Source organism: Marmota marmota, unplaced genomic scaffold, assembly GCF_001458135.2.
Source record: "Marmota marmota marmota unplaced genomic scaffold, marMar, whole genome shotgun sequence".
NCBI lineage: Eukaryota > Metazoa > Chordata > Mammalia > Rodentia > Sciuridae > Marmota > Marmota marmota.
The window spans coordinates 6887657-6904771 of NW_025999962.1; the positions used below are offsets into that span (position 1 = coordinate 6887657).

The following is a 17115-nucleotide window of genomic DNA, read 5'->3' on the forward strand; positions in this document are numbered from 1 at the left end:
GGCCTACTATCAGGCACATCTCTGCATCCTTCCCTGGTCTCCCTCTGGGAGACCCCCACATGAGCTCCAGCAAGACTTCTGGGGGAAGGGGGAGGAAGGGGAGAGGGGTGTGGAAATTGTTACCACCTTGACTGGGGACTTAGTCTGTTTTATATTGCTATAACAAAATACCTGAAACTGGGTAATTTATAAAGAATAGGATTTTGGGGGCCTCACGGTTCTGGAGGCTGGGAAGTCCAAGAGCAAGGTGCCGGTTTCTGGTGAGGGCCCCTGTGGGCATCACAACATGGTGGAGAAAGCTGTGAGTTCATGGCTCTTCCTCTTCTATAGCCACCAACTCCATCACGGGACTTCTCATGACCTCATCTAATCTGAGTTCTGCACCAAAGGCCTCACTTCCAAACACCATTAATATATGAATTTGATGATTAGGTTTTCATCATATGAGCTTTGGGGGATACTTTCAAACCAGAGCAAGTCGTCCAGGGCTGGCCATGTGACCTGTCAGAGCCCATGAGAAGCATTGATATTCAGGCAAAAAAAATGCAGAACAAAAAATACTCCTTCCTTTTTGCTAGACTTGAAACAGAAGAGGAAGGGAGAGGAAGGGGCTAGAGCTGCCATGTGTTGTTGCCATGTAACACCTCAGACTGTAGCCAACCCTGTAAAAGAGAAAAATGGAGGGGAGATGAGTCCTGACTGTACCTAGAGTCCTGAATCAGCCATGCCTGAAGCTGGAATAATGTGACTTTGCAGCTTCATGCCTCAATGTGTTTCTTTTGCTGAAGTGAGTTTTCTGTCGGTTGAAAAAAAAAATCTAAGTATTTAGCACCACATTTAACTAATCCCAAGACATACATTTTTTTGTTTTGTTTTCATTTCCCAAGGTTGGGAGCATAACTTACAATCAATGGCATCGTCCCCACGAATCAGCCATTGTTCTTTGCAAATTTGAGAAATTGAGCAGAGCTGTTCGTATTGTCTTCACGTCAACTTAGGCCCGCGGGGGTACTGCATGTACTGAATTTAGTGCTATTGAAAATGTCTTTGAAAGATTATACTGTGATTCAGCATTTGGATCAAAAGTGATTATGTAGAAAGAAAGGCAGCCAACCAGAGAGTGAGGCTGAGATTAGTAGAAGCAACCTTTGTCTTTGGAGGAATGGGTTGCTCTTCCTTCACAAACCAACAAGCAAGTGCTTTGAAAAACCTAAGATGCAAAGAGCCCCACAAGTAGAAGTTGCATTATGTTTTGTTCCTGAAACACAGGTAAAAAAAATGGATTATCACACACTAAGCAACGTAACAGAAGACAGGAGAAACTGTGGACTCTCATGGGAGGCTGAGAGGAATTTCAAAGCAACCGGAGTTGCAGTGGGCTGTTGTTAAGATGCTGTCACAGGGTGTGACATAGTGTGATCATTGTTTTCTTTCTCAGTGGTCCATCTTATAACCATGGAGAAACACTACCACCTCCATTTTGCAAAAGTGCTGTTAAAGTGACTGGCTCAAGCCAGGTGTGGTGGCGCACACCTGTGATACCAACGATCTGGAGGTGGAGGCAGGAGGATCACGAGCTCAAAGCCAGCCTCAGCAATTTAGCAAGACCCTGTCTCAAAATAAAATATAAAAAAAGGGGCTGGGGATGTGGCTCAACAACAATGACACAAAAGACTTGCTCAAGGTCACAAAATGAAATGAACCTGAACACCATGGACCTGACCATTACTTCCTATCCACATCTGTCCCTGGTCAAGGGAGTGGAGTGCTGGGGACATCTGTCCATCCCTGTCCTGCTGTCCAAGCACTCTGGCCTGGTCTGGCTCAGCAGAGGTAGAATCCAGTAGTTACAATGGCCTGGCCTGATATTTGCTCTTAGATTGTCTCAGTGCACTAGCTTGGGCCTAAAGAGAGATCTCTATCCCCATCAATCTTCATACTATAGTTTGAGTAGCACCTGGAGGTTGTGCCTTGGGTTACAGTTTTTCATCCTCTAAATATTTTTAAACATCTTTGCATAAAATGAGATTTTGATAGAGATTATGTAGTAATTTCTCTGTGCACAAAACAATAATAACATTCCTGCCTGAGTGATCTTTCTGTAAGAGCTGATAGAAAAACAGCAGATGCTATTTCTAAGGAGGTAGCAGGAATGGTAGCTGAGCACACAGACTCTAGACTCAGAATGCTTGAGTTCAAAGCCTGGATCTGACATGTACTATCTGTGTGACCATGAGCAAGTCACTTAAACTCTCGTTTTCCTCATATAACAGTAATTAATAGGACCTACTTCATAGAGATGTTGTGAGGCTTACATGAGATAATATATACAGAGCCCTAGTTTAACAAACTACCCACAGCACTGGCCACGCACCAGGCAATATTCTTTTCATAGAACAATTCAAATGATGATTATGGAGATTACATGCATCAATATTTGTTAAATTACTGGGGTTGCGGCTCAGTGGTAGTGCATTTGCCTGGCATGTGTCTCAATGGGTTCAAATCTCAGCACCACATATAAATAAATAAAATAAAGGTCTATCAATAACTAAAAAATTTTAGAAAAAAATATTTGTCAAATTAGGAACCATCTCTTCTGGCCCAGTAATCTCTCCCTTCCTCCATCACTTTGCATTTAAACAAATCTTTTGTATATTTTTGTTCAGTTTTTTTTAAAGCTGTATTTAGTTAGAGAGCATGTCGGTGTAATTTTCCTAGTCCACTGTGACCAGAAATATTATATTAATTATTTATTATCTCTCCCCAATCTTCATCTTGCCCCAAATAAAATGTAAGCTCTTAGGGTTTTTCATCTTTGTTCATTGAGGAAGCCCAAGTACCTAGAGCAGTGTTTGGCATATAATATGTGTTCAATAAAAACTTGTTGAAACCCTCTTAGGGTTCGTAAGCATGATGACCGAGGTTTTGTGCTATTGTGTGAGATCGCTCGGTTTTGTGCTATTGTGTGAGATTGCTCCTCCTTCAAATCTTCTTATGACATTAGCACATTACCTGGTCTTACATGAGAAGGAAAAAAAGGTCGATGAATGAACAAAGAAAGGAAGAGAATAAAACCTATACAGCAGGGTGACTGGCTGGCAGAAGCTGGCCCTCAAGCCACAGAGCGCTAATCAGCCAGAGTTAAGCCAGGTCGGTAGCTGGGAGGCCTGACAGGGTTGCAGAAGGTCTGGGCTCCAAATATGGCACTACTGCTTATCACATGTGTGACCTCAGGTAAATGAACTATCCTGTGCCTCGGTTCCCACCAGCTCAAGTGAGGACTAATGAGTTGACATGTCGATGGGATAGAGGAGTCACAGTGGCCAGCATGTAGCCCAAGCAGTGCCATCATTTGCTATCACGAGGATGACGAATAGCAGGGTCACAGCAGCTTTGGCCCCTGGATGCTCTTATTTCTCTTCCTTGTGCCTTCTCTGTTCCAGAGAGGTGTGAGCGGGAGACTGCATTCACACATCTATTCAGTGTGCACCAGGGGTGTGGCTCAGTGGTAGAGCACCTGCCTAGCACACATGAGGGCCGGGTTCTATCCCCAGCACCACAAAAAAAACAACCAAACAAAAACATAGATAAAAAAGAAAGGTGTTAGCTTTGTGCTGGATACTGTGTTAGGAGCTGGGAAGATCCATGCAAAGGACTCAATAAGACTGGGGCTCTTGCCGTGGGCTGGGAGTCTGCCCTGTGCTTTATCTTAGCCAGTTAATTCCCTGTAAAAGGAATTAACTGGCTAAGAAGGTTCTGGAAGCACTCTCACAACAGCTAATTTCAAAAACATTATGGGTATGTGGCCCAACTTTGGGTCCTTTTATCCTCTGCTAACATAAGAGGCTGTATTTTGGGTGAAGAGAAGTGGAACAAGGAGCATGTGCTAACTCTTCAGGAGAGAGAGGCACTTGGCAAATTTTCAGAGTTACAAGAGAATATTTTGCTCTGTCTGTATGGGTTGAATGGGTTTAGATAAAACTCTCCTAAAGAATTAAGGTTTGGGGGGCTGGGATGTGGCTCAAGTGGTAGCACGCTTGCCTGGCATGCATGCGGCCCGGGTTCGATCCTCAGCACCACATACAAAGAAAGATGTTGTGTCCGCCAAAAACTAAAAAATAAATATTAAAATTCTCTCTCTCTCTCTTTAAAAAAAAAAAGAATTAAGCTTTGGGGCTGGGGTTGTGTTAGTGGTAGAGCACCTTCCTAACATGTATGAGGCACTGGGTTCTATTCTCAGCACCACATATAAATAAATAAAATAAAGGTCCATTGACAACTAAAAATATTTTAATTCTTTTAAAAGCCACCTTTTAAAAAAAGAAAGAAAGAATTAAGCTAGGCATGGTGATGCATATCTGCAATCCCAGAGGCTCAGGAGGCTGAGGCAGGAGGATTGTGAGTTCAAAGCCAGCCTCAGCAACTTAGTGAGGCTCTTAGCAACTTAGTGAGACCCTGCCTCTAAATAAAATATGAAAAGAGCTGGGATGTGTCTCATGATTAAGAGCCCTTGGGTTCCATCCCCAGTACCCAAGAAAAATAATTAAGGTTTGATTTTAGGAGGGTGTGTGCGTATGAGAGAGAGAGAGAGAGAGAGAGAGAGAGAGAGAGAGAGAGAGACTATTCCTGAGGTTTTTTTTTTTTCTATTTTGGGAGGTGGTGGTGAGTGAAAGACTCCATTCACTCATCCGATTGCCCCAGAAGTTCCCTAGGCAAAGTGTACCTGAAACTCTCCCAGGTGTCTGTAAGCTAAGGGGAGCCCTGACTTGAGGGCCCCTGCCTGCTCTGAACAGATCCTCCAAGCCTCTTTTTCACCCTGGACTATTCTGCAGGGTGCCAACTACATACATGCTCATTATTATTGATTCAGACAGTCAACAAATATTTACTGTGCACATACTATGTACCAACTCAAACTTGGAGAAGCCTGCTGCTGGAGGGAGGGGCTGTGGATCTCACCTGGGTGGGTTTACTGAAGGGTAGATAGGGATTTGCTTCATGACAGGTGGGAAAGAAGGATATTCGAGAGGAGACAGACTCTCAGAAGAGGGAATCAGCTTAGGAACTGGAGCTGGCCCACTGGGGGCCCCATTGCTGAGGGTTTTCCCCTAGGACTCTGCAACAAAGCCACCTAACCCCAGGGTCTGCTGGTGTCCCTCTGCCTGGAAGGTTGAGGTCAGCACTCGGGGGAAAAAAAGCCAGTCCCTGTACCAGTTTCACAAAGCAACCACTGACCCAGCTTCTCACAAGCAAGGTCTTGTCAATGGAGACCCGAGGAGGGGTCACGTCCCAGAACCCTCACTCTTTCTGTTGTCCCCCACTACTGTTTTCCAGAGTAAACAAAAAAGTTAAAAATTTTAATTTTTTTTTAAATTTTGTTATTATTTTTAGTGGTTCTGGGGATTGAACCCAGGGACATTTGACCACTGAGCTACACCCTCAACCCTTCTTTATTTCTTATTTTGAGACAGGGTCTTGCTAAATTGCCAGGGCTGATCTTGAACTTGTGATCCTCCTTCTTCAGCCTCCCCAGTTGCCAAGATTATAAGCCTGTGCCACTGCATCTGGCTCAAGGAATTTTTTTTTTTAAACAAATAAGAAATGAGTCCCTCAAAGGAATTCCAGGGAATACCATTTTCTCCACCTCGTTTTCATCAGTCGAGGTTACAGCTTTGCGATTTTTGTTACAATTCTCTGCATCCATCCCTTCCAGGAATTGCCTAACAACAGTGTGGGGAACAGAGACACCCCCCACACCCCATGGGCAAGAGAACAAGGAGCCTTGGGAAGGAAGCAACATGTTTTCAGGGACCTGGACCAGGAGTCCCAATACTGACCCTCCCCCAAGTTCCCAGTAGAGTACAATATAGAGACCCTGAAGAGAACCTCCTTTTCACGTTATGTAGACACTCTAAGCCCCAGCCCCAGGTGTAGGCACTGAGCTGTGACCAGTCCTCACCTAATTTACAGATGCCAAGATTGAAACGCAAGGACACTGTGGAAATCCCTATAGTCACCTGGCTCCCAGGGAAGAGCCAGGTGCCCAAGCTACACCTATCTCTTCAGCAAGGTCCCTGCCCTCTTGGGAGATTCTTGTTTGACTGCGATTTCGACAATCACAAGGCACCTCTGTTCATCTGCAGGGGCTGGTCCTGAGGGAGGACCTGGGAGACCAACTCCACGTTCTCACCCCGACTCCATCTGCTTCTTTGACATTTTTTTTTTCAATTTCCTTCTGCAGTGACCTTGGGTCCTAGGAACCACATGTCTGATTGATAAGCATCTTTATGACAAAGGACCAGAGAGCCTGGCAGGATAGGTCACCCCTTGATAAGATCACCACCCCTCAAGCAGGAGCGATTGTTCCATGATGGAACTGCTCCCACCCCCTCAAGCAGGAGTAACCATCCCACCCTGGGAACCAAACTGCCCTCTCAAGTGGCAATGACCTTCCCAGGGTTTCACTGACCAGTCCTAAGGTAATGATCAAGCAGACGGTGGCCTGACGGAGATGACATTCTCTGCCTGCTGTACACCCCCTCCCTGCCCTGCAAGCCCCCAGCCCTAGCCTTTCTTGCCCTTTTCTACAAAATGCTTAATGTTTTTTCAGCCCCTTGAAGATAGATCTGTGGTCGCCACTCTCCTGGATCTGTTCTTCCCAGCATGGCCATGCTGATTAAAGCTTCTTTCTGGTCCTTCTCTTTGATTGCCATATTGGGACAGGGGGCTGAGCCTGGTCTGATGGGACTCCCTGGAGCTGGGGCCTTGGGCCTAGGACTCTGGTAACAGAGTGTACTATGATCATTCAGCTCCACTCCAATCAAGCTTTTTGTTACTGCTGATTTTTCCCACACTCTGGTTCTCTGAGACTCTGGTGCAAGGGGCTCTTGAGTATCCCTGTCCATTCAGGCAAGAGAAAAGAAACAATCACTTCCAAATGAGAGTGTAGGAAGGCTGCACAAAAGACGACTTCGAAACTGTTCCAGTCAGGCAGAGGATCTCCGTGGGGAAGGAAACCAGCATAACCTGTCCACCTACCGGGAACACAAATGGAGCCCCACCTGATGACTGGAGTCCTTATCTCCCCCCACTTGTGACTCTCAACCCTGCACTATACCACTGGGGGCTGCAGGCACAGTGGCATCCAGAGGACCTTGCCCCCCCCCCTCTATCTTTATGATACCAATTATCATCATTAGGCCTCTTTGCAGATGTTCTCAGGCCACCTGAAAAGGCTCAGCAAGGCAGCACTGGCAGCCCCGCTTCTTGCTCATGAAGTTAGAGGAGAGAAGAAAACATCTTTTTTGAGCAATTCTCACAAAAGTCCCAGGGTGCACTGTGATTGGCCTGGATCCGTAACATCTCTTCCCCAAGGGCCTGGAGCAGTTGGTAAGAAGTTGATGGTACGTCCTGCTTGAGGTCTGGGGGAGGGCTTGAACCCACTTACATTACATGAACCAAGACATTTCAAGGAACAGGGAGAGGGTTAGTCCCTCTGTGTACAGGACTGACCGAATGCCTTAGCTTACATGTGCTGCTGCTAGTAACAGGGACACTTGTGTCCAGTCTGCTTCAGTCAGATTGCTTCTGGCAGCATATAACAGCAACCTTCCTCAGAAAGGAACTGTGTTTTACCACCCAAAGGAACACCCAGCAGTGGAGCAGCCTCCACGCATAGTTCAACCTGCTGCTGGGCGCTGCAGTGGAGGTGCCAGGGGGTTCCCATCCTTCTCCTCTGCCTTTCTCCCTGGGAGCTTGATTGTAAGTCTATTTTCTCCTGGTAGTCAAAAGATGGCTGCAGCAGATCTGGATTTCACATCCAAATTACATCTTCTGCTGTTTCTTAGGAGCAAGAAAATCTTTTCCAAAAGCTCTGCTGTGGAGGTCTGTTGGGCTTCAACGAGCAGACTTGGGTAACCTCCCCATTCCTGGGCGGGTAACTGCCAGCACACCAGGGACATTACTATGATGGGACATTCCTTTAGTGGTTAAAACAAACATTTCAGGAGAAAGATGGCAGTCTAGGAGTCAACCAGGAAGGCCACCTCCCCTCCCCTGTGGAGGGAGAGACTAGAGATGCAGAGATTTATTTATTTATTTATATTTATTTTATGTATTTATTTTTATGTGGTGCTGAGGATTGAAACCAGTGCCTCACATGTGCTAGGCTAGTGCTGTAGCATTGACCTTTAACTCCAGCCCTGGTGCAGAGATTTAAAAGACACCCTTTAGAGCTGGGCGTGGTAGTGCCCACCTATAACCCCAGTGGCTTGGGAGGCTGAGATGGGAGGATCACGAGTTCAAAGTCAGCCTCAGCAGTGGCAAGATACTAAGCAACACAGTGAGACCCTGTCTGGATGTGGCTCAGTGGTTGAGTGCTCCTCAGTTCAATCCCCGGTACATCACCCCCCCAAAAAAGACACACTTTAGAGGTTGAGGACATAGCTCAGTGGTAAAGCATGTGCTTAGGATGTACAAGGTGGGTGCCATCCCCTGCACACACACACACACACACACACACCCAAAAAAGAGAAAAGAGACATTTTAAAAAATAGATAAAACTACAGCGAGACATCTGAGCAATAAAACCATAAAAATTGTCTCCAGAACTGAGCTCCTGGAAGGCTGTGGGAGGCAGCAAAGTACCATCTCCTGCCTCTGAAGCTCTGAAGGTGATTTCAAGGGTATTTGTTCTATAATAATTCATCATGCTTGACATTTGTCGGATGTGATTTTTCTCTGTACTTTATTTTATAATAAAAAAGGATTTAAAGAAAAGAAAAAAGGGCTGGGGATGTGGCTCAAGCGGTAGGGCGCTCGCCTGGCATGCGTGCGGCCCGGGCTCGATCCTCAGCACCACATACAAACAAAGATGTTGTGTCCACCGAAAACTAAAAATAAATAAATAAATACTAAAGATTCTCTCTCTCTCTCTCTCTTAAAAAAAAAAAAGGAAAAAGAAAAAGAAAAAAAATGCACATTTGCTCAAAGTACCCACTTAAATCCCTTCCTTCACTGTCTCCCTGCTGCCCACAGATGGTGTCCTTTGTCAAGACTCCCGAGGTGCAGTCTGAGCCACTCTGCCATCATTCTGGGTCCTTGGAAGAAGAAGGAAGGGGAAATAAGGTCAGGGGGTCCAGGAAGAGGGATGGTCCTGGGGGAGCCCAAGGAGGAGGCCAGTGGGAACCAGCAGCCTGAGGACGAGGAGCTGCAGAGTCAGGAGGAGGAGCAGGGAGCCCCCTGGGTGCACCATCACCACCACCCGTGACAGCCCTGTGTCCCAGTTCTCCTGTATTTTGCAAGCTGCCTGACCTTGATCTTCTATGTTATCTGTATTTTCTCCAATCTTTATCTTTTGTAATCTGATTGCATCTTCCATTTCATTATACTGAGCATTAATAGGACACTCATAAAATTTATGTGTGTAAAAAAAGCACAAAAAAATGTCTAATTTTAAATATTGGCTTTATTTTTTCCCCCATGTAAAGTAATTCTTGTAGACAGGCGTGGTGGTGCACGCCTGTAAACCCAGCAACTGGGGAGACTGAGGCAGGAGTATCATGAGTTCAAAGCCAGTCTCAGCAATAGCAGGGACTAAGCAACTCAGTGAGACCCTGTCTCTAAATAAAAAACAAAATAGGGCTGGGGATGTGGCTCAGTGGCCGAGTGGCCCTGAGTTCAATCCCTGGTACTTTCCCCCCTCAAAAAAAGCCAGCCTCAGCAATTTAGCAAGGTCCTAAGCAACTTTTTGAGACCCTGTCTCAAAATAAAATAAAAACGACTGGAAATATATCTCAGAAGTGGAGAGCCCCTGGGTTCAATGCCCAGAACAACAACAACAAAAAGAATTAAAACTACAAAAATAAACAACATGAAAAACAAACAAACAAAACCTAGAACTATAAAACTTCTAAGAGAAAATGTAGGAGAACAACCTTTGTGACCACAGTGAAGCAAAGATTACTTAGAGATGACCTCAGAAGTAGGAGCATAGGGCTGGGAGGTGGTAGACCTGCTTGCACAGCACCCATGAGGCCCTGGGTTCCAACCCCTGAAGGAAGAGAGAAAGAAAACGAAGCATAGACTGAGAGAGAGAATGTTTGCAAGTCAAATATCCAGTAGAAAAGGACTTGTGTCTACAATATACAATTTCAGTCTAATAAGAAGACATTCCAATTTTTTAAAAATGGGCATTAAAAAGACACTAACAACAACAGAAAAGATATATGGATGGGCCAGGTGTGGTGGTACATGCCTGTAATCTCAGTTGAGAGAGGAGGATTGCGAGTTCAAAGCCAGCCTCAGCAACTTAGCAGGGCCTTAAGCAACTCAGTGAGACCCTGTCTCTAAATAAAATATAAAAAAGGGGGTGGGATGTAGCTCAGTGGTTATGCACCCCTGGGTTCAATCCTTGGTACTATCTATCTCTCTATCTATGGCAAATAAGCAGGCAAAAAGATCCCCAAGATCACTCATCAGGGAAATGCAAGTTCAAATCACAATGAGATCTCGCTGCATAGATAGAGTCTCTAGAGAGACTCTGACAAAAAAAGACTGACAAGGGGCTGAGGGTCCAGTTCAAAGAACATGTGCTTAGTATTCATCAGGCCCGGGCTTGGATCCCCAGCATAAAACATAAAAACACCAAATAAACATATGGAAAGGTTCTCATCATCACTCACCAGGGAAATGCAAATTAAGTTACAATATAAAACCTCTCTGCTACCAATTGACTGGATAAAATAAAGAGGACCAAAAACTTCAGAGAGCTGTTTGGTAGAATACTAAAGCTGAAAATACGCTTTGCCTATGACCCAGAAATTCCACTCCTAAAGGAAATGCACACATAAATGTGACCCAAGGAGCATGCAGTGTTCACACCAGCACTGTGTGCAGTAGCCCCACACTGAAGACAACCCAAATACCCTTCAGTAGGATGGACACAGTTACTGTAATACATTCATACACTAGCAAACTACAATCACATGCAAAAATACTGCTGGCCAGCTGGGGAGGCACATACCTGTAGTCCCAGACTCAGGAGGCTGAGCCAGGAGGATTGTCTGCACCCAGAGGTTCAAACCTGCCTGGGCAACACAATGGAGCTCCCATAGGGAGGAAAAAAAAAAGTGGGGGATGGGGGCTGAATCTCACGAACATAGCTTTTTTTTTTTTAAATAATAACTCATCATTCTCTCTCTCTCTTTTTTTAAAGAGAGAGAGAGAGAGAGAGAGAGAGAGAGAGAGGATTTTTTTAATATTTATTTTTTTTTAGTTTTCAGTGGACACAACATCTTTGTTTGTATGTGGTGCTGAGGATCGAACCCAGGCCGCACACATGCCAGGCGAGCGCACTACCGCTTGAGCCACATTAATGTGGCTCAGTGATAAAGCACCCCTGGATTCAATCCCCAGTAGGGGGCGGGGGAGGGCACACTGCCTCCTCGCCTTGGTGTTCTTCACTTCTACAGCTGGACACCAACCCAAATGTTCAAGCCCTATCTCTCAAGCAAACCAGATGACTCCCTTGCTCAAACATGTCCCATGTTTTCCTTTCTTCGCACTGTTACACACAATGAGCTTGGAGTTGGAATGCCCCATCTCATTTCTGTCAAACTACTGTGGCCTGACTGGGCTCCACACCAGACATGAACTTGTCCTTCTCTAATTCACTTCTACTGTCCTTACAGCATTGTTCATGCTAGTATCATTTATGAACTCTGTTCTTGATTATAGGTAAGGGTTTTCTATTTTATCTTTTTTTTTTTAACACAGGGTATTTTACTTCTCCAACTCTTTCATGTTTTTATTTTGAGATAGGGTTTTACTAAGTTACTGAGGCTGTCCTTGAACTTGTAATCCTCCTGCCTCAGCCTCCTGAGTTGCTAGGATTATAGGCATGTGCCACCATACCCAGCTTATTTCAGTTTTTTATTTCCTCTAGTTCCTTGTATGTCACCAACACATGTTTATTGAATTGTGTCCAGAATTCTAATTTTATTATGTGTATCATAGCTTTGCTGATGTTTAGCTGTGTGATACTGGGCAAGTTACTTAATTAACCTCTCTAGGCCCCAATTTCCTCATCTGGGGAATGGGGATCATAATAGCAAGCACTTTGAGTTACTAGAAGGATGAAATAAATAATGCACTAAGAGTGCTTAGCATTGTGTAGGTAGAGTGGGAACTCCAGACTGTCAAAAACAGAAAAGATCCTTATAGGCCAGAGGAATGGCGGAGGTCATTCTGGAGGAAGTGGGTTGAGATTTGGGATATGAATAAAGAGGTGACAACCAAGACAACAGGACCAGCCTGAATAAAAAGTTCAGAAGAAACAGGAAGGAGTAGGGTGTGCTTCAAACAGAGCAGTCATGTCCTGGAAGTTACTTTGGAGAGATTCCCCAGAAGAGAGACAGAGGAAAAGAACAGGGGTACATAGTCCAAAAGCGTGGATTTCAGGTCACAAGGGAGAGAAACCAGTCTCTTGTGGTCTGCTAAAGGTTTCTGATTGGGTTTGTACCTTCCAGCAACAACAATACAATGGGAAGTGGCAGCCAAGTGGCTAGATGACAGGATGGAATCAGCATGTACTTTTGTCCAGTTGCAACTACAGACAGAAATGAACAAAATGATACTTGCCTGCTAATTCTTTTTTTTTAATATTTATTTTTTAGTCATAGTTGAACACAATATCATCTTTATTTCACTTATTTATTTTTATGTGGTGCTGAGGATCAAATCTAGGGTCTTGTATGTGCGAGGTGAGAACTCTACCACTGAGCCACAGCCCCCGCCCCCTTGCCTGCTAATTCTTAGCAATGTTAGTATATAGTAAAGTCATATGTGTCAAAGAATTGATTACAGCGGCTGGGTATGTAGCTCAGTGGTAGTGCACTTGCTTAGCATGCACAAAGCCCTATTTCAATCCCTAGCAATACACACACATACACACACACACACAATTATGAAAGTGCAAGAAAGAAAGAATTTGACTTAGAATCAGTTCGTGGGGAAAAGCTGTAGAGGAAAGAAAGTGGGAAGGATTGGTTACACAGTCAGATTGAGCCAGAGGGTCAGTGAAGCCACTGAATTTGCTAATGCAAATATAAAATGTATATAGCGTGGGGAGTCACATCAAGGAAGGGCATGGTTTCTCTGTGCTGTGGGGTGGTCAGGTCACACTGAGTATTTTATGTAGTTACATTTTGGTGGCATGCAACAGAAACCCTACTCTGGATGGCAATGTAGACTCTAGGGTGTTCTTCCCAGATCTTTTTTTTTTTTTTTTTTAATATTTATTTATTTTTTTAGTTTTCGGCAGACACAACATCTTTGTTGGTATGTGGTGCTGAGGATCGAACCCGGGCCGCACGCATGCCAGACGAGCGCGCTACCACTTGAGCCACATCCCCAGCCCCTTCCCAGATCTCTTAAGGCAATGTACCATCCCCCCTGCTGCTGCGAGTGTTGGCTTGCTAAGGGTTTCCAGCTGCCCGAAATTCCAGAGAGTTGCCCTCAGTTGAAGGGAGCTGCCCTGGGGCTGCTACTCCCTCAGGGCCCACAGCCAGAGTCTGACAAAAAACTTCTTATGCCTCAAACTGCCCCAGCCAAGGCATGATCAAACTAACCCTTTTTCCTGTCTTGCTCAACTTCCTCCTTCAATAAATCCTTTTCTTTGGAACTCTCTTATAGGCTCTGTTTCCAAGGACCCTGACCCAAGAAACCTAGGAAACCAATAGCCAGAAATAATTAGATTCAGGCTCTCAAACTGAGTCCTGTCACCTGTTGAAGTTTTTGTATCTCAGTTTTTGTTTTTCATTTTGGTGGTACTAGTTATTGAACCCAAGGCCTCATTCATGCTGGACAGTGCATTACCACTGAGTATATCCCCAGCTCTCCGCTTTTGTATTACTTGATTCTCACTGTGGTTTTCTCTGTTACAATCCAGGTGGAAGCCAAATAGTTCAGAGGTCCTGTGCTAAGAGAATTTCTCATCCCAGTAATTCTAATAAAGGTCTCAGAACTCATTCTGGTTGGATTATCTTGGGTCACTTTTCTAAATCAACCCTGCTAATAGTGGTGGTGGTGGTAGGTGGTACTTTTATGAGTCAGGATTGGATCATAGATTCACCCCTTCAATGTGAGTACTGAAATAATTTTCAAGGCAGTCATACGGAGGGAGGGTGAGGAAAAGAAAATTCTGGTTCCTTTATCAGAAGAAAAAGAATGTTTGTTGGAAGGAAAAAAATAATACTTGTCCCCAATAGATCCTGACAAACTGAAGAATGTCCACATGAAGTCATTAGGATAATGAGGCATATGGAAACAATCATCTGAGGAGTGATGGCAAAAAAAAGAGACTTTATTTCCATTGTTTTGGGGAAAACTGTGGGAAAAGAGATGATTTGGAATTGCCTAGTGTTCGGTGAAGTTTTAAAGAATAACATTAGTGTTATGGTTTGGATATGAGATGTCCCCCAGAAGTTCGTTATCAGATTATGAGAATTGTAACCTAATCAAATAATAACTTGAAAAGACTCCTGTACTGGGTGACAACTCCATAGGCTGATAGGGTGTGGCTGGAGGCAGTAGTTCATCAGGGTCATGCCTTTGGGGCTTATATTTTGTCACTGGTGCCTGGTGCCTGAGTTGAGCAGCTTTCCTCCACCACATCCTTCTGCCATGATGTTCTGCCTCATCTTGGGCCCAGAGAAATGGAGTTGGCTGAGCATGGACTGAACCTCTGAAACCATGAGCCCAAAACAAACTTTTCATCCTCTAAGTTGTTCTGACCAGGTATTTATTTTGATCTCAGTGATGAACAGCTGACTACTATAATTAGAGTCTAGGGTAAGAGATTAGAGGGAGGATATCCATAAGAAATAAAAACTTCATACACACACACACAAAATTTAAGTTGTCCAAAAAAAAAAAAAAGGCCTACTTTGAAGGTGGTGAGCTTGCAATGTCTGGGAAGCTTGCCCTGCAGTCTCTGCTGTGAATAGGCATATCTCTCTTTCCATGACTAATAAAGTACACTTGTGCTTCCTTCTTACCTTGACTTTTTCAGAAGAACTGTGTCTGAGTGGATGACATTTGGAATGCCCCATCTCTTGTCTGGGGGAAATCTGCCCTACCCCAAAAATTCCAACCAGCAGTACTTTCTCCTCTGAGGCTCCCTTCTGCATCCCTTGTTAGTCATGAGATTAGGGATATACACAATCAGGTGTTGGAGTTACCCAAGTATGTGCCTGAACTTCCACCAGTTTGATGTAAGCTCCCAGGAGAGTGACTGACTTCCTATCATCTATCTTATTTGCTCAGTGTCTTAGGAATATATTTGTTGAAGAAATCATTTTATCAGGGCTTTTGTGGAAGGATATTTGCTTTGGGGGAAGGTGTGTAACTAAGGGGAAACACAATCACACCTACCTCCAAGATTCAGTGATCTACAGGTGGTACTGCACTTGAAGCTGCCTTATCTATGAGTAATTGGGAAAACCCAAGCCACTTTGATTTCTGCAGTTGTTGGATAGAGCAGCGCTCTTTCCCCAACCCACTTACACCAGTGGGTAGTCCTGGGAGAACTTTGGGGGTGGGGAAGGGGCTGTCAATAAAATAATTTATTTTGCAATGTAACACGAGTTGCCCCTTTCTTTCTTTCTGGTACTGGGGATTGAACTCAGGGGCACTGCTCAGGGGCACTTGACCATTGACCCACACCCCCAGCCCTATTTTGTATTTTATTTAGAGACAGAGTCTCACTGAGTGGCTTAGTACCTCGCTGTTGCTGAGGCTGGCTATGAACTCACGATCCTCCTGAGCTGCTGGGATTACATGCCTGTGCCACCACGCTGCGGGTATTTCCTCTTTCTTGTCCCTCTGCCTTGACATGGATCCTTCCTAGACCTAGAAAATTAGCCTTTTCCCTTGTTCCTCTAGCTGTGTTAATTCTTCAACCTACTTTGGTGATCCAATCTCCAGAAAACTTTCGGGGAAGCGCTTCCCTCTCTCTTCTGGCCCACGGAGGTGTAGTTATTTCTCCTTTTCAGAGCTTCTTCCTATTGCTGCCGGGTGTGGGGCCGGTGTATCTGGAAAGGGGCCTGCCTCCGCGGTGGCTCTTAACCACAGTGGGCCCTGCTTGTTTCTCTCTCCTTTAGCCTGTATTCTTTATCTTTGTTGAAGTTTTGTTCCAGGACTTTCTAAGTATGTGGTCTCTGTGTCCCCCACCATCACCTCTTTGCTACACTACAGCATTTTAGAAATTTAGAGTTGCAGGAGTGGCCGGGAGTGCGGTCTTCCCTTTGCTGACTCTCTTCCTGGAGTCTCCTGGTATGAGCTCTGGGGTGCAGCCAGTCTTTTTCCTTCCCAAAGCCAAAGGCACTTTCGCTATTGATGATCTCAACATTCTAGGCAGGTAGGGAGGAGCAGGTAGATGTCAATATCTTCCCCTTACCGTTGGGGAAACGGAATCAGAAACCAGGCGGCGGGCCTCGGTGTGGTGGGGGCGAAACGGGAATGCAGGGCCCCAGGCCAGAGCAGAATTTATTGTCTCCGTCTGGAGAGAGTGAAAGTGAAATAATCGGCTTAGGACTTCAGCTCGGAAAAGGATCTGTATGGGGTTTGGAGGATTACTGCAGTAAGAGCTCGGCTGGGCATCGACTCCTAGGCAGCTCCGCGGTCCAGCTGGGTCCCCCGCCCTTTCCTTGACAGGGTGACCAATGGGCGGCGGCCTCTTTAAGGGCGAGCGCCCCGCCTCCAGTTCGTCGTCTCCCTCCTCCCACCTCCTCGCCGTGGCTCTACCAGTTCCAGACTTCCCTCTGCGATGAGGTCATCTCCCCAGCGCCCATTGGCGGCGCCAAGCCGTCAGTCACAGGAAGTTGCGCTGCTGTACCCGCCTTCTTAGTTCCCCTTCCTTCTTCGAAGGCCCCCCCCAGTCGGCCAAGCCCGGCCTCGACAAGTCCTCTGATTGGCCAGTGCCGTTGTCACTCCTCCAGAGGGCGGGGCGAGAGGCGGGTGTGGTGGGAGGGACCGCAGCTTCCGTGGCTGAGAGCAGCCGGCGGTGGCCGTGTCTGTGGTGGCTCAGGCGGCGGCGGCGGGAGCGACTCTCCC

General features: G+C 45.5%; 1 pseudogene; it reads left to right on the top strand.

Annotated features, from left to right (window-relative positions):
* The first annotated feature begins 2892 nt into the window (after window positions 1-2892).
* LOC125616834 lies at window positions 2893-3026 on the top strand (annotated as a pseudogene).
* The last annotated feature ends 14089 nt before the right edge of the window (window positions 3027-17115 follow it).